This window comes from Nomia melanderi, chromosome 2, assembly GCF_051020985.1.
Source record: "Nomia melanderi isolate GNS246 chromosome 2, iyNomMela1, whole genome shotgun sequence".
NCBI lineage: Eukaryota > Metazoa > Arthropoda > Insecta > Hymenoptera > Halictidae > Nomia > Nomia melanderi.
This window is the reverse complement of record NC_135000.1, coordinates 23,563,394-23,590,333: the sequence shown is the minus strand read 5'-3', so window position 1 is coordinate 23,590,333 and position 26,940 is coordinate 23,563,394.

The following is a 26,940-nucleotide window of genomic DNA, read 5'->3' as shown; positions in this document are numbered from 1 at the left end:
TTTCGCGGCAACGTTAGAGGGGATTAGCCGGTGCTTACTCCGCTCAAATATTTATCGGCCGCGCTGGAACCGTGTTTTCGATCTTTTGGTACTCTGCTCGCGATCGTTCCTTATCTAACCGATGCGGCAGATAAATATTCATTTTCGTTGGAGGTGTAAACGATAATCGACTCTCAGACATACGATTTTGGAAATGCGATTTAGTATATCGCATTGCTGTTGGACGGGTTTATATTTATGAACGTATCGGGCATGGTTTACTGTTAAAAATGTGATACTCTCTAAGGTGTATTTTATTCTTGATTGTATCCCTTTTGAAAATATTTCTTCTCGTTGAAGACGCGATGCACTGGGAAATTGCTGAAGATCCTCGATTCTGAAAATATAATTTAGCACTGCGATATTTCATAAAGCATCCGTGCGGACTAGCTGTATCACTTTGATTCGAAGGATTCGCGGATTTACGACGAATGACGTTAATAATGAGGATTTTCCAATCGTCGGTGTAAAGTGTCTCCGGCGCGTAATCACGTAACAGCGGTGCCCGGCGCGCGTACTCGGTGGGTACATTATTTAAATAACCCGAACGGCCCGCAATGACGATAAACTCGGCTCACTGAAAGATAGCCGGCGACGCGGGGCGCAGGTGATTTAAACGTGACCGCAAATTATCGAACGTCCCTTCACGGTTAATCAGAACTGTTGCTCGAAAAATCTTTAAAAGCGCTGTTAATAATTTATGCCGCGACCGACTCTCCGCTCGTCCTTTTTCTCCCCCCGTTATTACCGTTTTGCTCCTTTTTCGTGCACACGCTCGATCCGAGGATCTCCCTTCTTCGTTCCTCCCCGAGGGAGACAGAAATCAAGGGGGAAGCGATCGAGAAGGGGAGAGAACGAGAGAAAGAGGGGGAAAGAAAGCTTTCTCGCAGAGCGACCACGCGTGTGTTCGTGATACGAAGAATCGGCCTTATAACCCCGGTGAATGGTGCACCGTGCGGAAGAATGATTGGGAATGTCGCCGCGGAATCTCGTTTGCGTGCGTGAAACGCTTCCCAGGGAGGACCGTTTCGCGGAACGAATTTGATTTAACTCGGACCGCGCGCACGCTTTATGGCCCCAGCGAACTTTCGGGGATAAAGTCGGATAAAAGCTGCGTATCTCTGCGAAGGTGTCCGCTCCTTATTGCGAATTCTCGCTGTCCTTGCCGACTACCGGCGTGAACGAAATAACGCTGTAATTGACTGGCGGAAAGGAGCGCCTTAAAACTGCCAGCGGTAATAAAGAACTGATTTCCTGCTGGAAAGTGTTCGCGGCGATACGCTTGTTTCGAGAATTCTTCGTCGTCCCTCCCGCCCCCTCCACCTCTCTGACCAACGCTCGAGTCGAGTTTCATGGTGTCTTACCCCAAACCTTATTTGGAGCATCTGACCGGGAGAATAGCCCTCATAAAGTCACGCGCGGCAGCTCCTGTTTTAAATGTTTACAGCGCTGTCAGGCGAATTTTCTTCAATATTATTGGCTACGCCGTCCATTAACTCTTTCGGGCACGGAGTCTGGGGCCAACGGAAACTTTCGGGCGCCCAGAAATGGAATCAACGAATATATTTGTGGGAATTTGGTAAGAAACATAAAGATTCAGAATGTACACAGTAGCTACTTCATACCTTTTTAGGTATCAAGGTAAAAATGTGTTTCTTATAATATTAACCGATTTTCTCGATAACTCGATGTAGATGATCAAACAGTATAAATAATACAGGTTATTGTATATTCTTCATTTTTAATTATTTCAACTTCCTAAACGTCATAATCCAAAGCCAACTATACCAATTGTACACGCACGAAGATACGTTTCAATCAACATTTCGAAACCACCGCCGCAATCCGCCAATAACACTGCCAAACAAAGAATCCTCAATCCCCATAATCGATAATAACGCTCACCGCACCCTCTGCTTCGCTTCGCAACACCCTGCACCACACCGAAGCAAGCCTTCAACGCCCGCAATTCCGAAGAATACAACTTTGTAACGGCTGAGCGCGGCGTTTTGCGGGCGCCACCCTCGTTCCCGCGGGTTTTCGAAAACGTAACGCGCCGAAACCGCAGAGCATCGGTTCACGCGACTCCGCGCGGCCGGCGAGCACCGCAAAACCACAGTTGGCGAGGAAATTTTCGGTGAAGAGTATTACTAAGTAATTTGTCCCGGTCCGGGTCCTAAAGTCTGCGGCGGGAAGGAGAGGCGGCCGCGGCGTAAGCCGCAATATAATCTCGTCGTGCGCTGCGCGGAAAGGAAGTCCCGTCACGGAGCCGGGAACAACGGGACGCGGCTCTTCTGTTCTCCTCGCGCCGGATACCGTGGCTGAACGCTGGCCACCATCGACGACGAAGAACCGGGGTAATTAAAGCGGACAATGTCTTACACGCGGGATTAAAGGAGGGTCGGGGGGGTGGTGCCCGTTCACCCCCCGCGTAGCGAGAAATACGATACGCGGCGGTTCGCACACGCGAACTCCTACGGGAACGACGAGGAATCGCGTGCTCCCCCTGCGTGCGTCCGTACGAACATACAAGTCGGAGGAGCAGCTGGGAACGCTTATGGATTATTGGTAGGCAGCGCGAGCAGTGCGCGCGATTGACAAAAATCTGACAAACAACGAGGATCACGCTGGAGCCTGACACTACACGGAAACGCTATCAAACCTCGAAAACTACCGGACCTCACGGCTGCCATCAAGGCTCGCTCGACGTTTTAAGCCGTGCTTGTACGCGCGGACGAGTCAGAAGGTACACCCGTTTAGTCAAAAATTTTAGGGGGAGAGTCGCGCGTATAGTTTGAACTTCGGCTCGAGAGATATTTATCGGATAGATGAACACTGGAACGCGTTTCATCGAAAATCGTCATAGAGACGACAGCAATTCCTTTTTCTTTCATTCTGCGATACGATTCCCTTTCGAGAGTCCCTTCCTCCCCGTCGTTCCTCCCTTTCGAGAATAATAATCTCCCGACGCGTATGGCAGTTCTTTTCTTCCTCGTGATCGGTGCGTTTCTACGAGTTGGTCAGAAGGCTTAATCCCCCCTAATGCTCTCGTTTGTACAGAAATAATGTCCCGGGCGCGGACCGAACGGAGATAACCGGAGAAGAATTTTAAAAGTATACTCGAATCTGGCCAGATAGCGGGCGAAATTTCAAGGAGGGCTCCGACCGACTAATTTGAATTGCGTCCTCCTGCACGACTGACGTTAATCCCCGATAACGGTAGCAAAGACATAAGCTTCGAGGTGTCCCCGTAGCGCGTCTCCGGCGGAACAGAGCGGCCCGGGGCCGAGTGACATCCTTTCAACTTCGACCGATAAACCGGTCCGCCGGTGGGCCAAGTATGGGTAAACAACTTTTTTTTCACGAGCCCCGCCGAAACATCAACGTGCAATTAAAATCAGGCTTAAGTCTCGCCGGGTGACGTTAATCCTCGGTAATGGCAGCTAGGACATGCTCGTGATATCCGGCCGGCGCGGCTCCGGGCTGGATAACGATGCCCGCGACGCTCCTGCCGTTGTCTTCTCATTGGGCTCAGTGATTCCTCCGGCGTCCCACCGCTGGGAGCCCCCCTCGGTCTACTAGAAACCAGTATACACACATCAGACCGCGTCTAGATGACTTTAATGCTAATTAGGATTTAAACGACGCCGGTGGAAGATTTCATTTCTCGAAATCACGACCGTAAATTATGATAAGCCGACACTTCCTATTGCGATCTCGCGCTCGAATATCGTCCACCGAGTGGTATTCCACACTATCCGCCAATAAGAAGCAAACAATTTTTTACATGAAGGATTCCTAATGTCCGCACCGGCGAATCGTCGCTCTGTCTACCTCGTCGCCGCGCAATTTATAAAGTAAAGCCTGCACCCCTTCGGAAAAATAAACGGGACACCGAGTTAATGGGTTCATGTTTACGACGTACTTAATGACATCAGCCATTATTACGCGAGGCCTTAATTAATCGTGTTCACCGGAAAAAAAACGTCTTTAACGGCGACTAATGAACGTCGCCGGGCAGGCCGTGGTTATTTACAGGATTTCCCTGTGGCACTCCGCACTGCGATCTTTCCACCTGACGACGTTCCCGTCGTCGTCGTCGTCGTCGTCGTCACTCCCGCCGTTGCTCTCTCTCTCTCTCTCTCCGTTCGTAATTCTAATTCGAGCACGTTAAAACGCGTCCAGCGTTCCACGAGGGTTCCCATTATCGGCCATCGATGCCCATTTTTCCCCTCAATTACAGACGAGCCTTCCGGAATACGGAGCGGCGCGGGGCTCTCGCCCGAAACCCGCAGTCATAGGAGAGCCTCGTGTCGTCGGCACTTTCATCTCAATCGACACACCGGCGCGGGGATAAAGACATAAAACGTAACGGGCGTCCGTGAAGAGAGTGCATAATGGTAGCTCGGGCTTGGACGAAACGATCGAAAAGAGATTGGTGGAAGGAAGACAGGAAGGAAGGAAGGAAGGAAGGAAGGAAGCAACGAAGAAAGGAACGAAGGATAAGGGGAAAGGGAGGAGGGAAGTGGGGAAGGAAGGAAGGAAACAAATAGAGTATATCGAAAGAAAGAAAGGAAGAAAGGAGCTAACGATGAAAGGGAGAGAAGGTCCAGTTGATGCACGCAACGCATGGTAGAGACGTCGAAGCGGCCGAGCAAAGAAGCCACCTCTCTCCTCCCTTCATCTCACGGATTCCCTCTTCTCCCGTTTCCTTCTCTCTTTCTCCGCGTTTCACCCCGGTCGGCCAGCTCCTTTCCTTCCTCCGCGTCTCCCGTTTCTCTCTCCGCGCGACGCGACGATGTGTGTGGTCCCTTCGTGGCAGCCGCCAGGGTCGACTCGCTAATAACACCCCCCCGGCCCTTCCGGCCTACCTACCCGATCCCCACTTCCTCCCGCCTGCCTACTGTCCATCCTACCATCCCCGAGCCGTTCGTCCTCCCCGTCTCCTCCTGCTCTCGCCCGATGCCGGCGAAGGAAAAGGGTAAAAAGGTACCAAACATTCACGAACCGAGTCCGCAAATCGTCTTCTATGAATGCCTCCACGGATCGCCCGAGGCTATCCGCGTGGCTTCCACGCAATTCGTCATCCTCGTCCTTCGCCTTTCCAACTTGCACGCTGCCTCCAATCTTCGCCGATTCCCTATTCCTCTCTCTCTCACTCCCTCTCTCTCCCTCTCTCTCTCTCTCTCTCTCGCTCTCCCTCTCGCTCTCTCTCTCTCTCACTCTCTCTCTCTCGCTCTCTCTCTCCCTGTCTCTCTCTCTCACTCTCTCTCTCTTTCCTTTCCTTCTTCCGCTCGTGCACAGAGTTCCGCTCCAGCCTTTTTACAATGCGCCCGAAAACGCGCGTCCGCTTGTCGAGCTAGCGAATTTTTCGCATTCTATCGCTTCATTATAAAGGCCGGTCTCCTGCGCCCAGCTCCCGAATTCGGGGGATCGGGACGCGACACTGGCCACGCAGTCGAATCACGCCGTCCTTTTAGAATGTACGAACCTGTTTTCGTGCTGCCTCTACCCCCCGACACCCCCCCGTACCGCTGAGAACCCGCTGCTCCCCGCCGCGCCGGCAGCGGTCGCGCCCGATGTCCAGGGGTGCGCTTGTTCTCCCCGTGTCGTTCTTCTTTTCTCATCGATTCTCGTCCGTCCGTCCGTCCGTCCGTCCCGTCCGTCCCGTCCGTCCGTCTTACCGCGTATCGACGAGGGCCCCACGATTTCGCCACTTTCCTGGGGGATTCGTTTCGTTCGAGCAGGAATTCCGGCCCTCGATGCCGGAATCGTTAGGGGACTCGGGCCGCGGGTTCAAACGCTCGGCCAGCCTGTCGGCGGGAGGATGATTAAAACATTCGTTAACGGGAGTGGCCAATTACGCGGAAATATGGCCCCGAACTGGGCTACATTGAAATCTCAGACATTCCGCTGGAGTATTCCAGCGATTTTATCTTTGAGGTTTCGGCGCGCTCGGACCCTTGTCTCGATACATCGGTCGTTACGGATGCTTCTCGGATGATAATTGGTTGTTCCGCGTGGGTATCGCCAGTTCGTCATTATTGGGCTGTGGAAATTCACGTATTACATAATATGTGATCGTCGATGTAAATCGTTGAATGAGGTCAAATTGCACTCTGATATTTACAAGATTCTTTTAACCTTTAATTTTATATAAACGACGTGTGCACGAGAATGAAGACTTTGTTAGATGAATGTATAAGCTGATAATATCTGAGATCGAAGTTTGTATACAGAAGGGAACGTTTTTCAGCACTTGATCTTAACTGCACATAAAATAAAAGCAAATCCTTATGAAAGACAGAGAAACCACCGTTTCACGAGCAGCCGCGTTCAAGAAGAAATTAATTAGCAAAGCGTCGTAACAGTTTGCTTCCGGACGCCAATCCATCTGCGCGAATTTTCAACGGCGTCGAATATATCCGCGGAAAGTAATGGTTTGGAAGTTATCTCGTAGTTTCTGCCCCGGAGGATCGCGTGAAAAAATTCTCCAGAGAATCGGCCGTGAAAAGAAGATGAAATTCGTTGAAGTCGAACACTTGGAGCCCGCGCGCGATCCAAGATGGCGGCGATAAGTCATTTTACGGTCGGAGTCACGGTTGTCCGGTGATTCTCGGGCCGGGCGCTGCCACCAACGAATTATCTATTCGCAAATTAAGGGAGGCGAGAGAGTTATGGCTTCTTAAAAGGTGCCGTTTCACGACGGCCATTCGTTCTTTATCGCCCCGGCGAGCGTAAGCACAAAGTAATAATCGATTGTTCGCCTCCCCTAAACGCCGAAAATTTACGTTTCAGTTTACGAGAGACCCTCGTGGCCCGACAGAACGCACGACTCAGCTCCGAACGGACCTGAATAGGACGGAAAGAAACGTCTGACAATTCCCGCGGACCCGGGCGCATCACCGAAATCGGTATTTAGGACCCCGAACTGTTATTTACCGTCCTCTTAACTTCCGTTTTGTGGTTGCCCCGGCCGTTCCATTCACTGGGCAGAATGGTTTAATAAATTAAATTGAATTTTAGTACTCGAATATCTGCTTGTCAACGATATCGCGTTTTATTTGTTCATCCCTCTACTAAACATTTTATATCACTCTTTTGTGAGACATTCGGCGCGGGTTCTATGAAAAACGATTCGACGAATTATAGTTTCCCCTTTTGTACTCAGACAGTTACAATAAACATTCACATTGCTGCATTCACTTCGCACTGATCACGTTATACGCGGTCGTCGAACTCGATTCTCCATAAATCCTACGAACATTCACGCTCGTATCTAATAAAACCATTCATCGTTCGCCGCGTATACGAAACATATTTCAACTGTCCGAATCTCGAGTTAAGAAATTGTACAACTTCGTCGTGAAAATTTTAAGATGCTACTGGAACAGTCGACCCGATACCGAACAAAACACAAAGTACCTCGAAGAATTTGTCAGCGAATATCCGGTTCCATATCCGCCTCCTGTTTTTCGAGCGACGACAAGCGCGATATTCGCGAGATTCTGTCAGGGGAAAAATGCGTTTGAGCGTCCCGAAAGGATATGTTTAGAGAGAAACGTGGGGGAAAAACGACCAAGGAGGAGGAGGGAACGGGGGGAAGGCGAGGAAAAAAAATCGGTCGCGGACCGCGTTCCACGCAAGCGGACGCATCGTTCATCCCCAGGCGCTATCGCTCGACTGCGGCTCGTCGTACTTTGTCATCATAGCTCGCGTTTAACGATTTGTCCCGGCATCAGGTTTTGCCTCCCTCCGGATCTATCGTCTATCGTTTTTCCAGGCGTTCCACTACCGTCGGAGCCGAACCCTCGCAGCGGCCGTCCAAAAAGCCATCGTTAGCGCAATATTTTCGTGCAGGTCGCCGCGCGCCGCTGACATAAAAAAGCAAAAACCAGCCGGTATGCGTCCTATCCCGCGAACAATGCCCGGTGATATCGATACCCGGCGCAAATCGATAATACATTTTTCTCTAACCTCGCCAACGGCGAACACCGGAGAGACTCGTCCAACCCCACCCGGCCCCGTTGCACTTTTCATCCCTTCTTCCGATGGTAACCCGAGCCGACCGGTGTCCCTGACGATGTACGTCGACGATACGTGTCATTCACGAACAACGCCTTTCCAAACAGATTTCCTCAATGCGACGGGTTTCTGGGATCGACGGAATTTTGTCGGTTTACCTGCGCATTCCCGCAAAGCTTTTTGATCGCTCTTCATCCTTATTTTTGGGACGTTCGTATGTTAGGCAGCGAGATTTTTATTGACGCACGATTAGTCTTAATTTTGTCGGTGAACAGGTTGGATATTATAATGTACGAAATTATAAAAGGAATTATATATTAATTATCTCGGATATGTTATTTTACCTGTACAGAATATTTAGACGAATTATGTACTCTTCAAGGCTGATATGAAGAAGCCTTTTTTAGCTCGGTAAAGAAATATTCATAGTTAACAGTTCGGTAAAGAGCTCGGGGCTCAGTTTTTCTGGAGTTAATTTAAGTTCAACAACTTACTATGGCGAACACGCACAGTACCGGCCGAAAGTTTCAAACTACTTGCCGATTTTCAGTGAAATTATATTGCACAACGAACTTTCTTCTCATTCTACGCAAATATTTTCCGAAACAACTGAAAGTCTCAGTTCTTAAAGGGTAAAAATTAAGTTCACCGTTTACAATCACCTCGGTTTGGCGATTTAATAATCAGAGTACACGTTTACGCGCAAGTTCGGCGTTGATATTACGTACGTGTATTATTAAAGAATAAATTACAAAATGAATTATTCAGTTTCATCCTCGAAAAAATGTTATCAACGGATAAAAGCCTACCACTCTTATCAACGCTCGTATCATTACTTCTCACATTTCCACTTCGTCTTTCCTCTATCGCAAGAACACCGCGCGCACGAACCGAAAACAGCAGAAATGTCGCAACGCTCCCGGAAAATTGATCGCGCCTCGCGTATGCAAGCACGCGACACATGTCCGCTAATGCGGAGAAAGTCGACTACGTGGAAAACATTTATTGTGAAGTCCCGGCGACGATCGCGAGATTGGTAGCTGCGGCTTCGCGGCGAAGTGAACAGGATTACGTAAAGCCGAATCACCGGCGATACTCGCCGCGGAACCCGTAAACGGCCGTGCGGAGACGTGTCGTGGTAGGCTCGTCGGAGTTCCTTACCTTTTCCATCTCACCGGTTCACCTTCGTCCCGCGTGGAAAACGAGACACTTGCGCCGGCCATTTCTCACGGTGCAACAAAAGCTGCCGCGGCGCGCGTATATCTTGCGCCACCAGACCGTTCTAGTTTAACGGCGGGCGCACACGTGCGCGCCCCGCCGGCGGAAATATTGGGACGTATTATATCGTTCGGCTCTTTAATAATTGGACAGGTGGACCTTGTAACGGACCAGTGTAAAGGTATTTTCACGCACGATTAACGCGACCGGCGCGTGCTGCCGATCCCGGCACGGAAAGCGTGCCTATTAACCGCCGAACTACAAGAACCGGTACGAACACTGTTTTGTTGACAACCGGGCCAGCTGCCCGCAACGATTTTACGCTATGGGCGAAAGGGAATGGATCAGTTAGGAAATAACGTACCCTATGATAGCAGGTTTTTTCAACGTTACGCTGAACTACGTTCGTAAGATATGCTTGAACTGGAAAACAGCGGGAAGTTTGAATGATTTAACCCTTTGCACTGGAGAAGTGACTCTCAGTCACTATACGATTTGATATACCGAAATCATAAAGTCTTACATGTAATATTAAACTTCTTATGATCCATGAATATGTGAAATATTGAAATAATAACTGCGTTTCTTAACTTGTGTATAACTTATTGGAAACTGTTGAATATTTCTAGTGAATGATTTGCCAGTACAAAGGATTAATTGTTAAATCCAACACCTTTGGATGTAGTAAACGTTTGCCTTATGAGTATTACACAGAATTCGAAAAGTATGGATATTACTTAGTTCTTTTGAATACGAGTTAAATATTATTCTTCTGTTTCCGATTATCATAGTTCGGCGCAAACGTAGATGTAGAATATGCTCAGAAGTTTTCCCTTCTTTCTTGGTAAATTATTAACGACGAAGTAGATGTATCGATCAATGTATATTTGGTTGTAACATATAAAAGAAATTTGACATTGCCATTACCGTGGCAACCGCAAAAGTTTTCGCTGTTGTACGACTCTGTTCTTTCCACGGTGTAGAGAAAACGTAACAAACACTCTCCTTAGAACTTGGTTACAGAGAAAAAACCGTTTTCTACTCTTTTCCCCGTTTTTCCTCCCAGTTATCGCAAACACACGCGTCGTGCGCTCCTGTTCGCCGTTTGCCGGAAGCTTTGTGCTTCTGACGCGAAATACAAAAGAAGAAAACCGTTAATTACTATGGTAAAAATTTCATTGTGATCCCGGCGAAAGGGCGGAAGGAGTATTCGTTATTAAATCGGATCGTGGCTCAACTGTGAGCCGTGCTACGAGCAAAGCCCCGTTGCTGCGCGTTCGATCAAAGAGTCGCGCGAAAACAGAAGTTTCAATGGATATATTTAAAATGTCCCGGCAACGGTGTTTCGTTCTCTTTGATTGTCAGGAAAAAGGTAACCGATCGAACGGTTCATACATCAGCGGAAACTCCCAAACAACAATTTATAGGTTATAAACTGAAATACCTGATATGTTCGAATCCAACGGAAGCACTGCTTAATTACTTTCTCGCCGCCGTGGCGTTCGTAACCTGCCTATGATATTAACTCATAAAAATGACTAATTTTTCAGTTTCTTTTCCTACAATCTTCGAAAAGGTACACACATTTCTTGAAGAAATCTAATATAGTAAGTATATTTACTAACCCTTTGCAGTCGAGAGGCAACTTTCACCACTTGATTTCATACAATCAATCTATAAAATTTAATATTTAATATTACACCTTGTATACGCATCGGTTTGAGAAATATTGAAATAAAATAGCTTTGAATGCTTCCGAGTGCAAAGGTCTAATACGCATTCTAAAATACTGACGACTCACGATCTTAGAAGAAAATTCATATTAATCGATTCCATAGCTCGTGAGTTCAAGCCACTACGAGTACCACCGCCACAATCCGCCAATCCACGAAATGCCAGGTTCAAATTCAATACGCCGTAAAAAGACGTCATCGGCAGCGTCCGCGTAAACCGTCCGCTTCTAACTGCAATAATTCTAGGGGAATCGTGTCGGAGAGAAGAATCGGAAGTTCGGAGGCTTCCGTGAAAGTTCAGAGGTGCGGAACCAGCGAGGTGGATCGAAGATCGCTACGTGGTTCGAAACCCGTCGACGGCGGAGGCGGTAGCCGATGGCGTCTGAGCCGCGCTGGAAAAGTGTGGAATGATGAACGAGGAGAAAAGGAGAACGGTAGGACGATCAGTGTGACGCGCGATTATTAAAGAGTTAGTTTCACGAGTGACACCGTGGCTCATTGCTTATTCAGGCTGCATACTTTATTAGGCTGGAACGAAGACATACGCAGCAAGATTATGAGATGGCCTCTCACCCTTGACGGTGTTAAAGGAAGAGACGGAGACGGTCGCCACGGTCGTGGGAGCTCTCGGCGAGCGCGAAGTGAAAACGTTGAAGGGAGACGGCGGTCGGGGACCGACGAGGATGCAGCCAGCAAAAGGATGAACAGGGAATGAGACGGAGAAAGCCGGGGAAAGGGAGAGAGCCGGATACGCGGCGGAGTTGCAGGGGGTAACTCCGGATACCTTGTACAGACCTACCGGCGTTTAACTTCTAATTGAATTGTGAATCCCAATGCTAGAGCGGTAGTACAGAAGGACCCGGCAGTTAAATCAACTGTGTGAGCCGTCTAATTGAATTATCAATCCGGGTGTGGAGGCACAAGGAAAAACCCCCGGGAAGATCCGCGATCGAAATAATGAGATTAACGCGGGAAAAATCTGGTACACAGGAAAAGCTGGATTAATAGGGGATTATTACTGGGGACGGGACACAATGGATTGGTAAACGAACGGAACCTACTGTCCCGGTAAATCGGATTAATTATTATAATCGATGAAGCTGGAAAATTATCAAAGAAAAATCACCGGGATCGGTACCTTCGATGTCCTTCCGATCGTACGTCTATCGTGGATTTTATCTAAATACAGAGTAAAGGGGTGTAACGCAAATTTTTAGCTAGATGGGTTTCGATCGAGAATGTTAGAAAATTAGAGTTCCTCTTTATGCGATATAAGGACTGAAACCCTTTCTTTTAATGAAATTATCGTGTTCGTGATCGTCTGGATAATTCTACCGTTAGCCGAATATTATTCCTGATTTATTTAACGTTTCCAGCGAGTTCCTAACGCTGTCCGTAACGTAATTAACAGGTGGATTAAACAGAAAATCACAGAATCAGCCGCGCAGTACAATTACAACCGAACGAAACAATACAGAGCGATAACTGATTGCCGTGCCCGCCGCGGCGAGGCGGGGCATTGCTCGCTTTTAGGCGGAAGTTAGCGGAGCATTGTACGGCGGCGCACGCTTGTTTCCGGGAGCATATTTGCGGTTAAGAGATTTTAACGGGTACCGCTGTATCGTTCATTCATTAAAGTTTACCCTCTCGCTGCTACACACAGATTTGATTAATTACCTGGAAGCATAAGTTGTTCCCGTGCCAATTCGACCGTCAGGCGGTGTGTAACCCACCATTCGATCGTAAATTGAAGCTGAACTTCATTTCACCGGCAGAAGTTACTACAATTACCGGCGGCTTCGACCCCGTGTGTCCTACGTGCAGACGCGAACGCCTCCGTCTGTTTCACAATTCAATAATATCCTCCCGCCCGGGAGGAAGAACTTTTTAGAGACGCTCGACATTATTATCTAATTTCGAACGTTCGATCGGCTTACTTTAATACGTCTTCTTTTCAAAATGTGACGACATATTAATTTAATTGTGTAATATCTAGAATTCTTAGCGTGGTTTAAGGTATTTTTAAAAAGTGCCCTGCACAACATCGCGGACCCAAGATTGCAGGGCCAGTATTCCAGGGGTGCATCCGAGTGTTTGCGATTAGTGAGAGTGAGAGGAATGCTTGTGGGGGAGAGAATGATTTTTGGGAGAGAATGCCTGTAAGAGAGTTACGGGAAGAGAGTCGCGTGTTGGCTTCAGTGGCATTGAGTTGTACTTTTTACGTGTTGTCCGTGTTGTTTCCATATTTTATATTTTGATCATAGTTTTGGATTTATTTTATTAAATACATATATTTATTCCTAGCTCTCGATTACTCAAGATCCACCCTTTCATTATTTATACTATAGTAACACTATAATTGATAATTCCGTTAAACCCCATTATAAATAACTCATTATTTACGTAGCAACATATTCAAGAAACGAATATCACCCTCCTTCAACAGATTTCTTTAACACTCCGTAAAAAGGATATAACCTTTCATTTAATGATTTCTTTCGCTTTGATTACACTAGAACACCGATAACAGAAAACTTTCCAACGAAACAATTATTTCTTAACACAACTAATCTCTACCCGTACAATCCACAAAGTGTAACGATATAACAGTAAACCACAGGGATCTCGTCAGCCTCGATCTCCCCTTGAATATCGCATTCAACCCACTCGCATCTGAGAAAGCTCGCAGTTCTATTTCCAAGTCGAGGAAAAATCCCGCGAATCGAACGCGGCGCGAAAGCGACAGTCTGCGCGCAAACTATTTGCCATCGAGCATCAACTTCCGCGGAACTGGAGCGCCCTCGAGACTTCACTTTCTCCCCTAAGTATTTTCCGGGCTCGGCTCCCTTGGCCGCGCTTTACTCTCGAGTACACAACCACCAGAAACGAGTCGCGGCGGCGGCGGCGGCGGCGGCGAACGTTGCAACCGGTCGGCAGAGAAACCGGCCGATTCTCGCGTGCGCATCGATCGCGGTCGCACGTGCATCGAAAGCAAACCGCGTCGGTGTCCTTCTTCGCCGAGCGCGCAGAAACCGGCTGGCTCGCCGGGACGACGGCAGGAGAGAGAGTAGACGGACGGAAAAATGCTAACAAGTCCGGGCGAAAGTGAACGGGGCAGCGCGACGGTAATTAAATATGTACCCTCCATCCCCCAATTTCACAATTAAACGAAGGGTTATGCAAAGGAGCCGGGTGCGCGGCTAGAGACAGACCGACCGACCGACCCGGTTCGCCAAGAGAGTCGGGGTCGGTCCGCGTCCCGTCCGCTTTTATTCCGCTCACGTAATCGTCTTGCGATCGCGATTTTTTCATCTCGGTGACCGCCGCGGACCGGGCGCGGTTCTCACGGCCTCCCCGCCTAATTAAGCCCTGCGAATGGCGCATAATCATGACTATCGGGATGATCCGAGGGTGGCTCGGCCGGGGGGTTGCGGGGAACGGTCCGGCGGCGAGGAGGGTTCGGGGGGAAGGCAAAACAGCCAGTGACCACGGTGGCGGTAGATCGTCAAGAGCGGATCACGATTATTTTTAATTCAATCAACGTCACGGTGCACGCACGGGGATGCTTCCTTTCCCTTTTTCTGTCGTATCGTGAGTTAGGGGAGTCGTCCGGGACGGATTTGAATACGCACATGCCAAATGTCCTCTCTCTGCCGGGCCCGCGCGCCCCGTTCTGCCCGTTCTGGCCATCGATCCGTTTGTCCGGCTCGCTCGTGATCCCGCGGCAATAAATAAGGGGAGACGAGACGCAGTAGGACAGTCGCGATGTCGTGCGGAATGCATCGGCTTCTGTCAAACGGGCGAGTGCTGCAGAGACAACGACGACGACGACGACGACGACGACGACGACGACGACGACGACGAGGAGGAGGACGACGAAGAGAAGGTTCGTGGATAGGGGGAAAGACGGGGTGAAGGAACGGGGGTTGGGTCGAGGGGGATGAGGCGGAGGATGAGGACGGGCCGGAGGAGGAGGACGACGACTACGACAGCAACGACGACGGGCCATTGAACGCCCAGAGGGGCACGCATACCCATGCGCTGATCCGAGTCTAGATTGCATTAAGGCTTTTCCAAAATGAGCGATCCCCTGGCTTCCAGGGAAGACTGAGAGAGAAAGAGGGAGGGACCCTCCTCCAGGAGATCCTACTAACGACTCCCAAATGCGGACAAGCCGAAGGTCCGAGGCACGTAGACCTCGTCACCTTTTCGTGCTTTCGGCTGAGATTTCGTGATACCGAGCGCCACTACGCGGTGGTACGTAGTTGCCATTTTAACGATGCAAATGATTCGAAATGCCGGATGGATTACGGATAGCGGCGCGTCTGTTCGCCGTGATTAACCCTACGTCGATGCGGGGATACGTATTGGTACGTTTTCGAGTACGTAAGGTCGGCGCAAGAGGAAAAAAGGAATTGCGCGCCGTGGAACCGCCGCGGGATTCTTACGAATTCCGTTGCATTCGGATCATCCTGCGAGGATATTTTTCGATACGTCGGGTTCGAGTCGGGACCAGGTGCAGAACGAAGGGAACGAATCCAGAGCGGGGCGGTCATACATGAAGAATCATTACGACACCGCGGACGCTTGCGTTAATATTAAATTTTATAGACTGGTTTATAATAACTGGAATTAGATTGAAATTACTGCGTTACCGCCGACGGATATCGCTTTAATATTTAATTTAATACGAAAATCGTTTTTTCCCGAGTCAGTACTTTCGTTGACCGTCCCTGGGTTCTTGAATCCAAGGGCATTCCAAGGTTATGGTATGCTAGGTCGTTGAACTGGCACCAGCCGAACTCTTACGAAATTCGAATTGTATATTTTCCAGAAAAACGATCGTCAAATTACCTTACACGAACATTGAAATCTCTATGTATCGTAGCAGTTCCTGTACCTTTGCATTCTTTTCGAAACAGTTTAAACATTTCACGAATGAAATCACGTATCGCGCGCGGCGCGTTAAAAATCGCGGACAGACGTCTTAGGGAGAAATCCTCTATGATATAATCTCGTATAAAGTTTCGCATTTCGCGAAAATATTTCCCGTCCTTCCGTTCGCCGCACCGTCGTTGCGGTGAAAAAAAATCGATTATTTCGGTCACGAGCGGTCGCGATCGGGAAGAGAAGAAGTATGTGGTTCGGGGCGAGGGCCCGGCAATTTTACGAGCGGCCGCAGCACTTAAAGATCATACTTTCGCGTGAATTTCACATACAACTGATGAGACACCGCTAACAATGCCCAGTCATACATCGAAGTCGTCAAGGACACCGGTCCCCTGCATACAAACGAACGGGTACCCGGGAGATGCACAACGCGCCGCGACAGGAAGAACTGAATACACCTGGGGCTTTTCTTAATCATGTACCGATTCCAGGCCGTCCCTTCTTTACGATCCCTGTGAAAAGTACCGCCCGGTTGTAAATCGGCCGTTCCGTGGGCTCCTTTACGGAACGCACGGGGCCGAATTCGTGCGTTTTATTCGCGTATCTTGGAATCGGAGGCGGTCGATCTTATCGCGCCTCCGCGGCTAATCTTCGCCCTCGATCGAAAGTTCGCGCGGTAGCCGAATAGAAAATTCTATAATTGGATTCACCCGCCGTCCGGCTGAACCCGATCGCCGTCCCTCCGCTTTACATGAAGATCTAATAATCGTAAAAAATATGGAACGGCGTAAAACGTGTCAGCGGGAATCCAGGCGACGGGCAGTTTGAACTTCTCGCCGTTTCGAAATGGTAATTATAATTAATAGTTTAATTAAAAGTTCGCTTCTTCGCGCGGGTGAAACCGTCGCAACAGAAATCAAGAAGTCGGGCCAGCGGCCGGGTGGGGGGGGGATCACGGGACGCTGAGCAAGCACGTAGCACTTTTGAGCGGACAGGGACGATCGAAAATCCTGGAAACGTAGGAATTCGGGAATTAACGTTAACGAACGGATATTGCGTCAGACGGCAATCAAGGAATTAGTTTCATTAGATCGTTTAAGAGCACTCGGCGGCGATCGATTTGAAAATTGACACGTTTCAAAGCAGAATACCGGCGCGGTACGTACCGGTGAGGGCACTCGAGCAAACTTCGTGCCCGGCTATCGTCGAATGTGTCGGGAAAGGAAGATATATCAAGTACCGATAATTTAATTATCCTGGCATCGGACAGGAAGGACGTAGATAGACCGTGTAATGACACGATCGAAATCCTTGTTTCACAATTACGGCCCGCTATTAGCCGCCTTTGACACGAGAAATTTGACGAGATTAGAACTTTCGGGATTCAGGGAAATGATCGTTCTTAATGAAAACATATTGGCACGAAGTAATTCGTTTAAATATGGGGAACAAGTGAAAGTACTTCAACGCGTTCGTGTATCTGTCATTAGCAAATATTCATCGTTTTCATTAACAGCGGAATCAAATCGAGAAATAACGATGCACGAACAACATATTAATACAAAGCTAATTTTCAATCAACTCTTCTGTCCTACTTCATTGAAATTCACACAGTACCATTGTCCGTGTTCAAGTTGAAGTGAAAAATAACGTCTCGAGCAATCACATTCACGATTTCAACCGAACACTTCACTGACATCTGAAACCCGTTAGCTTATCAGTTTCAGTTTTTCGGTGACAATGGAATCGATTCGAGGGATATTTCATCTTCCAATAAAGACGGCGGGGAGGGAATGCGACGACAGTCGGGCCTCGCTTCCGGAACACGGTAATACGTATATACCCGCCCTAACCAACGCCAGAATATACATAACCCCCGACCTCCCGGGTACAAATCTGATCGCCGGCAGATAGGTGAATCTATCGGCCAAAGTGGATATGGGAATCGGCGGAATAGAGGGAGGGGGCTCGAAAGATGTCGCGATTGCCGTCGACTCGGCCCTATCTCGATTTATACTTTCCATATATTATCCCCGAGACGTCTGTCGTAAAGCGATACTCTACCTGCGCTGTTTGTCCGGCGAATAAACACATTGCCACGGCTGACAAAGCCAGCAGCAGCCTCTAAACACATTACGTTTCCCTTCGCGCCTAGCCGCGTTCCCTTTCGCCGGCGATCTTTCTCCCGTACCCGTCGTGAACGCCACGCATACTCGCCGGAACAAATGCGTATAGCGACTTCGTAAACGACCGAAGGTGTCGGACGGTAGTGTTGCTGAATGTCGGGTGTCAACGGCTCGAGAATGAAGCTATGCGGATTCTACGTGAAAGCTAATTTTTGGATTCGATGGTCTTTGGTCAGGGAGCATTCCACATTCACGAATGACGATTGTTTTGATTCTATAGAGAATTTAATGTTAAAACTACCGGAGAGTTCTAATTGACGCGTCTCAGAATTTTTAATCTGCAGGTATTTAAATCGTGAACGCGTTTTTGCGAAAGATTTTCAATTACATCCGTGTATCAAGAGTAGGAGATCCTACGAGTGTCAAGAAACGTGTTGTTCTAATTTTTATGGAAAGTTGAAAATATGTCACTCTTATTGCTGGTAGTTTTAGTGTCAAAGTATTCTATTTAACACGTTGACTACCACGGTAGTCACTGGTGACCGGAGCTTCGAAATTAACGTTTGCCATCAGCGTCACATATTTGTGACGGCGTAATTCTATATTTTACATAGTGAAAATGAAATTAACCCTGTAGATATTGTTATTAGAAATTATAAACTACATTATATTTAGGAAGTCGATAACTCGTTTCAGTTTCATTTCTCTAATATCTTGTTTAGATTGGATTGAAGAAAATATTATAATTGGGGAGGTCGTCGGCGAAATAAGCGCTAGTGGCGAACGTGTTAAAAATAGTAACACAAACAGGTAGATGATAGTGTAACACGTGTACTGTGATGCCAAGTCATTAATAATTACTTCCAATACCATTCGCCTTTGTTACGAAACAATATGTATTATTACACAAAACGTTCGAAATTCTGCCAGTCAACGTGCTAACCGTTCGTGACCTGAATCATAGACTTTCAATTTAAGACAAGCTGAATATAAAAAGAAACATGCTTATCTTTGTAATTATCATTTTTGCGGATCTACTGATTTACAAAGTTTTTCGTTGATAATAGAAATATAGAGCTCTATTCGACGATTTAGGAACGCCTTGTATTTGTCCCGCCCAATAAGCGTCAGTAACCAACCGTATCTCTAGCCGCTTTACTTCGCCTTCATCCGTGAACGAGCGAAGAGGTGGTGGTTGTCGATATTCGAATAATAAACGAACCGCGAAAATATGTTTGTACCGCAGGCTGGTCCCCAGCGAACGAAACTTCTTTTTTTATTGTTTGCTCGGCGGGAAGTTGATGGAAGAAGGGTGGCGACAACGGGAGCAGACCTTTCGTCAGTAGTCTGCGGGGGCGAAGATTCATCCCGAAGTGCGACCCCAGGGTTTTGTCTCAAAGATGGAATTAACCTTAGCATATTCCGCGATGGTGTCCCACAGGAAAGGAGACTCGAGGCAGAAATACATTTTCCTGGGACGAGGATTTGAATCATAACTCTCACCCCCGGTGTACGCTAAATACATAATTTTTGAAATCCTAAGCTACCTGCAACTGGGATAAACTTGTAATCTTCAAAGTCGACACTATTGCTACCGAAGGTGTCGAATAGCACCTTCTGAAAGTTTACCTTAAAATTATTTTCCGAGTTCAGTCGTATATTTTGCATTGACTTTTCGACTTTCCCAATAATGATTATAAAATTAACTACAGGAAATATCCAAATTTAACTGAGAAAATAATTTTAAAACTTCGAAAGGCGTCTTTTGACGCCTTCGGTAGAAATATTGTTAAATCTTCTGATGACGAACCTCCCGTTCGTGAAACGACCCAGCGGAAGCACGCGGATCGGTATAACAATCAAATCGATTCCCATCGAAAAATCGCCGGCGCAATCCCGAGAGAATTAATATACACACTTCTCAAATATCCTCTTACGATCTACAAAATCGTCAGAAAAATGGAGCTTCTAAAATGCGAGGACCGATTGGAACGAAAATTGGTTTCCACGAGAAACCGTCGAATTCTATTTCGAACCGCAGAGGAATGATGAAACGGAATCGCGTCTAAAACCGGGCCGACATTTTTTCCTAGTAGAACCACGTGACGAAAATCTAGATTCGACGAACCGCGATGATCGATTCGTACGTCCAAGGGTTCCTGGTGGAAATCAAAATCGAGCTGCCGGTCGGGCGCGCGCGAAAGAGACCAGCTCGACCCACATTCTACGAGTGTCCACAAGGTGTACGCACACCGTGACGGGATAATACGAGACATGAACGAGTCGTTGGAGCGGGACGACGAGGCGAAGGGGCGAGGGGGAAGGGAGGAGGGAGAATTTTTCGAAAATACACCGGGGAAGAAGAACGGAAGAGCCGGGCCCGGATCGAACGGCCGAACGAGTCGCGTACACGCACGTGGGGCAGCGCTCGTTAAGCGCAGTGCGATTCCTCGAGATATCGTACCGGCTTTAAATCAAGTCCCTCTGCCCCTCAACTGTTGACTGACTTTGAGCCAAGTCCACGGGCGTATACGTAAAACAAAAGAATCGTTAACGTCCGCCGCGACGATGCACGGAACCGCGGCGCATTCAAATGAGCTATTGGCCATTGCAAAAATGATGACGAGAACGAGAGCGACGCGGTCGGCCCGGCCCCGGAGAGACCGATCCCCGGAGAAAATAAGGCCCCTTGCGTTCCAAGACCCTTCGCCGACTATTTTTAACCGAAAACTGAGGTACGACCTCTTTCGATGGTTCTCGAACTTATTCACGGAAATCGGACCAAATTAGATGAATTCTAACGTCGACTCTTATACACGATAGAGCGTGTTTAAAAGAGGAATAGAGTTATTGAAATAAATCCATCGGTATTTTCGAGTGTAAATTGAATATTATTAGCAGCTTTGGAATTCTGCCGAAAAGTGAAGTAAATATTTTACGCTATCCGAAGATCGATTTCTAGTTGTTGGACTAGAGGCTTTTGACGTAGCAGTCGCGTCTATTCGTACATGTTTTTACGCGATTTACAACGGTCCGGTAATTTGGTCATTTTTAATGAAAGGTGAATAAACGGTTTAGTCGGCCGAATGAATTGACTGCGCGAAATTACACGGGGAAAAATATTAATGCAAATAGTACGATCTGTATGCATGGCGAACGCACGGAAAAATCGTGTCGCGACCGGGACTATTATTCCTGTGAAAAATATCGCGAGTCGAACGTGTACGGGTTATAAGGCGCATCTCGCTTCTCCTGTCGATGTCGTCGCAGCGGTCACCACTCGCGCAACATTGTTCTATAAATTGTCGGGATTTACGCGCGAATTAATTGGCCTTAAGCAACGCGCTTTAATCGGAATCGGTGTTCGCGTAACGATCGCCATGCATTCAAATAAGCTGTCGGCCATCGGAAAAGCAACAACAAGAACAAGAGTGTCGCGGCTACCTGGGACGTGGTGTCGCACGAAAAGCAATCTGACGAGAAATGAGACCGGTTTGACGATTAAGTGTGCCGGTGTGTCGACTCTTCGTACGATAAATTTCAGTCTCTCGCTGTTGCGCGCCGGGACGATATAAGAATCTTCGCTTTAATATCGGTTTCTTTTTCGTCGGATTACGTTCGCAAGGGTGTATCATTTATTCCGCATAAATCAAAACCGGGCGATTTTTCAGACAAATTTATTGCTAATTGCAATTAACAGAACTATCATTTGTTTCGCGTCCGTCCCGACGACAAGTCGAAACTGGTTACGGCTCCGAGGGCGCGAGAGGGAAAAGATAGGTACACAACCACCGGTAAGACAACGCGAACGGAAATATGCAAATGCGTTTGCCAAATTTCGAAATGTCCCTCGTCGAGCGACATTTTCCGAAAAAATATTCGGATTTCCTTTCTCGACGGTCGTTCGATTGGTTTTCGATAAAACAGCGTTTCCTCTTTAAACGTTCGAAACACCGTATAAGGAGCGTCCGCGATTCAGGGGAAGGATCGTAAGGAGCACCCACGGGAAATGTTCGAAACGCTCGAACGATGGATTGCTGTAATTTACCCTGGCACGCGTGTGTTTCATCGCGGAATTATTTGCCTCCGGAATTCGCGCCGTGCGGTTCAACTGAATGGTATCTCGCGTTTTGTTTCGAGCACCGACAAAACGTTCCGAATGCAACTTCTAACGAGCTGATACGTCATAAAAGTTCGGGGCACGTGGAACCGCGCTCCGTAATACGTGCCCGCTCGCAAAGTAATTATTATTGTGCAACATTCGACGAAACTTCCTAATGTCTCCCCTCGTGTAACGCGATCGAAACGTTTGTTGTTTCTTGCTTTAACGACGTAACTGGGAATCCCTGTTAACTCTTGAAAATCGTCAGTTAAAAACACGATAATTCGAACGATGGTATCCGAGGAATTAACGTTATCAATTATAACACGTTTCTCGACGATATTAAAATTCTCATGGAGTGAAACTTCGTCTATGAGAGTCTGTAAGGGTAAATAAATAATACCAAATAATTATTGCGATTATGCCCATCGATCGCTATCGGCGCGCATAACATCGAGGGGAGAATCAGTCCTCGCTCGCTGGAAAGGATCTAATTTCACGAGCATATTCTCCGTGACCATACCCCTGATAAACGATCGACGTCTCTTCCCTCACAATTGCCTCGATTTATTTCACATCAAACGGCTTTAACGCGTCGTAGCTGGTCGCGGAATCAAAAGCCGCACGTTTGCCACGGCCGCTTTGACGCTGCATCCAAGCACCGAGATTGATCTTTGAGGAACTCTATTTCTAACGAGAACTGCGCCATTGACGCGGGGACACGTATAAAACCGGCGGCCCGCGGGGAGGGGACAGCCGTCAGGGGAAATGGCGTTTCTCTGCGCGCGTAACGACGCTTCAAAAACACGGTTGGCCTGGCTAGCGAATCGGTAATTGGCAGCCAAACGGAGACGCATGAGACCGTAGGTGGCCGAAAGGTCGCGAGACGGTGATAGCTAAATGTTTCAAAAGGGAAATGTACTGTCGACGCGAACAGACGAAGATAAATGTGGCCTCGAACGGGTTAACCCTCTCGGATTCGGGGTCGTCTCGTGCCAAACGTGACTCCTCAACCATATTCGACGTAAAGTCAATTATAATTGAGGTTGATGGGATCAAGAAAGACGTTTGTCAGATTCGATTAAAAATTACTCGGAGTGTTCTTCCTCCGACGAATGTATTTTTATCTAACTTTACTCATGTTAACCAAGTTTCTATTATTTTTATAAATGTCTTATAAGTAATTCAAATACAGTTTGATATGACACTTCGACTATTTATTTTATTAAAACCGGTTAAAATGAGTAGATGTTAGAATAGAATATGGAGTCCGAATTTATGTAGGACAGCAAATGGTTAACGGTATCGCGCGACGAAACGAAAAATCACTTGTTAAGGGATGGAAAGGGGGTAGAAAAGAACTCGGTCATAAACGCGATAATCGTCCACCCCTCTGGGCGACGATCATCAACGGTCCGTTTAATTTAATCCACCTTGCAATCCGGCGACATTCCGAGCAACCGGTAGAAAAGAAAGGGGCAAACGGATATTCTCTGGCCGCTGTGCACCGGGGCGACGGGTACACCAACACACAAGCGCGCGCGCGAAAGAGGGATAGAGCAGTCGATGGCGAGGCGGAATTGGCCGGTGCTCATCTCTGCCTAGAAGCCAGTGCATCTCCGAATATGATTAGCATATGCATGAGTCGACCAACCCCTTTCCGCAGCCTCGAACGACTGACCGCGCATGTCAGCGTCAGCGTTCTCCGCTACCATCCCCCTTCAACGCACACCGTCTCCCCTACCCCCCTCCGCGGCCGACTCGTACACACGGCGCGCACACCAACACGCGGCCGCCACTTTGTGTACTGGTACAGAGGCGCGCGTAAACGCTGCCGCCGCGCTCACACAAACAAACCCGAGCCACCGACTGCCCCGCCGCCATCAGAAACTTCAATAATACCTTCCACGTCCCTCAATTACCTCCTATTTAATTACACCGCCGCATAATTAACGTCGCGAGAGCACCCTCGCCTGACGTGGCGTGGCTTGGCGGTGGCACGGCGTAGCCTATCCTGGTGCGCCGTGGCGCGGCTTGACCGGCCGAAAGGACATGCACCGTCCTAAATCCCCGGTGACACCCTGGAACAGGTGAAACTGAACCGGAACTTGAGGAATTCCGGTTCGATGAAGCCGTCCAGGCCTGTTCGGCTTCGTGTTTTCGGCCGGCGGTAACTCGTTCGCATGCTTTTTACTTTATACCCTATTCCCGGTTAGTTGAAAGTGGAGTTTTCGTGAAATCGGAACATGCAGACGGATAGATTTACCAGAGGCTATTTTCTGTATATCCGATTTCTACGTTGCATGCAGTGAAGTTCGCATTTTCGGTTCAGCGGCAGTTCCTCGAACACTCTGTGGACGAATTTTCTGTCGAGGGAATTTTTCCTTATTCCCAGCGTACACGTGACCGAAACGAACGAGCGGAACGTTTCGAGTTAACAAGAAAAATAATACTCGAGTCGCGTTTTTCACGAGCGGACGGAGGTAAGAACCAAGTGGAACACTTGAAAATTGACTAACTGTTAAAGTCCACGCGAGCTGCCGCGCTCCGCTCGTCGATAAACATTTGCCTAGAAATACTGCGGGCGTCCGGGCCACGGGGCCCGTTGAATGCGGGATGCGAGAGGAACGAGGCACTTATTCGTCCTTTCGATGCGCACGCCCGTTGCATTCCTACGGACGCAGCTAAAAAGATCACGCACGCTCGATAAAACTTTCAGGAGATCTCTGTCGGTTGCATAATGCACGAAAGCGGGCAGCGCGGGAGTCGCGGCTGCGGCGACGCGACGAGTTTCTCACGTTACCTCCGTGGAATTCCGTCGTTGAACGTCGACGGACTTCATCCACTTAACGGATCCGGCCAGGTTGGCAAGAAAATTAACGTTAAGAAGATTCGGGATCGTGTTTCAGAAAATGAAGTTAAACGCAGATTAAAGGGGGAACGTTTCCTGCTTCCCCTTTCCGGACGATTGAACTGATTTTCTTCGGATAGTATTTCGAAACACAAACGAAAAAATATTCAGCATTATTCGACCGCTGTTCTGATGACGTTTTCCTTGATTAGAGGTTCGTAAGTGTTACTTCAATTGTAAGGGTTCGATCTAAAAATGAATTTAGTGCGTAGAAGTTTGGCTTTGTTAGAAATACTTTCCCTGCCAGTTTATTTGCTCGATCACAAGTTGTCAATTTCGAACAGAATCATTCTATAACCATACTCCGAAGTGTAATTTACAATATTACGTAAACGCACCGCTCAAAGCAAACAGGAAACTGATTGAAAAGTGGCGCCTTAACTAGTTTAGTAGACTGTCGATCGGCCGGAATGCAAAGTTCTGATCTGACTGTCGGCGTAATTGTCTTCCCCGAGATTGGCATACAATTTCCGGCCAAAAATGTCTCTTGAAAGTTGAGCGACGCCGCGTCGTGATCTCGATGCGAACCCTTGGCTGACAAGCTTGTTGCGAAACTTGTTTGCGACCCTCGTTAATCGAGCAACGAAAAAATTCGAGGTTAACCCCTGTCATTTTATTAAACAAACATTTATCAACCGCCCTTCGCGAACGGGATTCCTCTGTCACAACTCAATTGCAACGCAAAGGGAATGCATTAAAAATTCATTACAAAAATCCATTCCCTTTTCGCAACCCTGACACATGCAAATCTTCAGCGCCGTTTCAACAAGAGAATCGCGATCGAACGGAAACTACAACAATGTACAAATACACTGAGAAATTCGAGCTGCAGTTACAGTCCAGGTCGAGCGTCAATTCTCGGTGTTTCCTTGAGCGACGTCCACGTCGACGGTGGATTTCGAGGGAACTGTGCACCCTTTCACGTCGATCGGTTCCCTTCGTGCCGGTGCGTCGAATCGACGGACTTAGATTAACTTAGGAAAGAGGCTGACGGAAGTTCAAAGAGGCATCGCGACGCTGTGGCACCGCGAAGTATTCGAAGAACGGCGAGCGCAATCCCGAATTCGATGGTGATGGAAGTGGTAGGGGTGGAACGATATAACGGGGCAGAGCCGCGCGAGCGGAACTTTAACAAATTTACGCGCTGCAGGAAACAGGAGGAAGCCGAGAGGGTATAGGGCCGTCACTGCTCTTATCGAAAGTTCCTTGTGCAGACCCTGGCTGTGACACTGAGTAAGCGCCTCGACCTTCGTATCGATTAGACGAGATTAGAGGGAAAGGGCCGTGGCAACGCGCGCCGCGGGAATCATCCACGAATTTACGCCGACGATTTCATTTATGCCCGCGCCGAAGCTCGGCTCGACCCGATCCGTTCCGCTCGGGTCCCCACCCACCGCGAAAAACGCTCCTACGCACTCCGAATACAAAATTAGTCGGACAGTAATTGATCCTCTTAATGAACATCTTAGCAGGGGAGGCCGCTCGGACGAATTCGTGATGAGAACGCGGTAGTGCGAAACGGTGTCGTCGTTAACGCTTCGACGAGCGAGCATTACCAATTCCATATTGTAAATTTAAAGCTTCGTGGTTGATTTTATTAAGTGCCGATTAGCTAATGGTGTCGAGCTAAACGAGAAGGAAGTTCGTAGTGAACTGACTATACATCGGATACGTAATCTCTGTGAAATTGTTTTATAAAAGAACCGATCGTGTCGAGCACGGGGAAATACAAGTTTATTCGTGAAATTCAATGAAACGCGTATAAACATTTTAGAGGACGCGAAGGCGACGATAAAGGTTTCAACGCGTGAATAATGGACAGTATATCGTAACATTGTTACAGGCGGCGCTAAAATAATACGCTAAATTATTAAGTCGTTCGTCATTCGCGGCTCG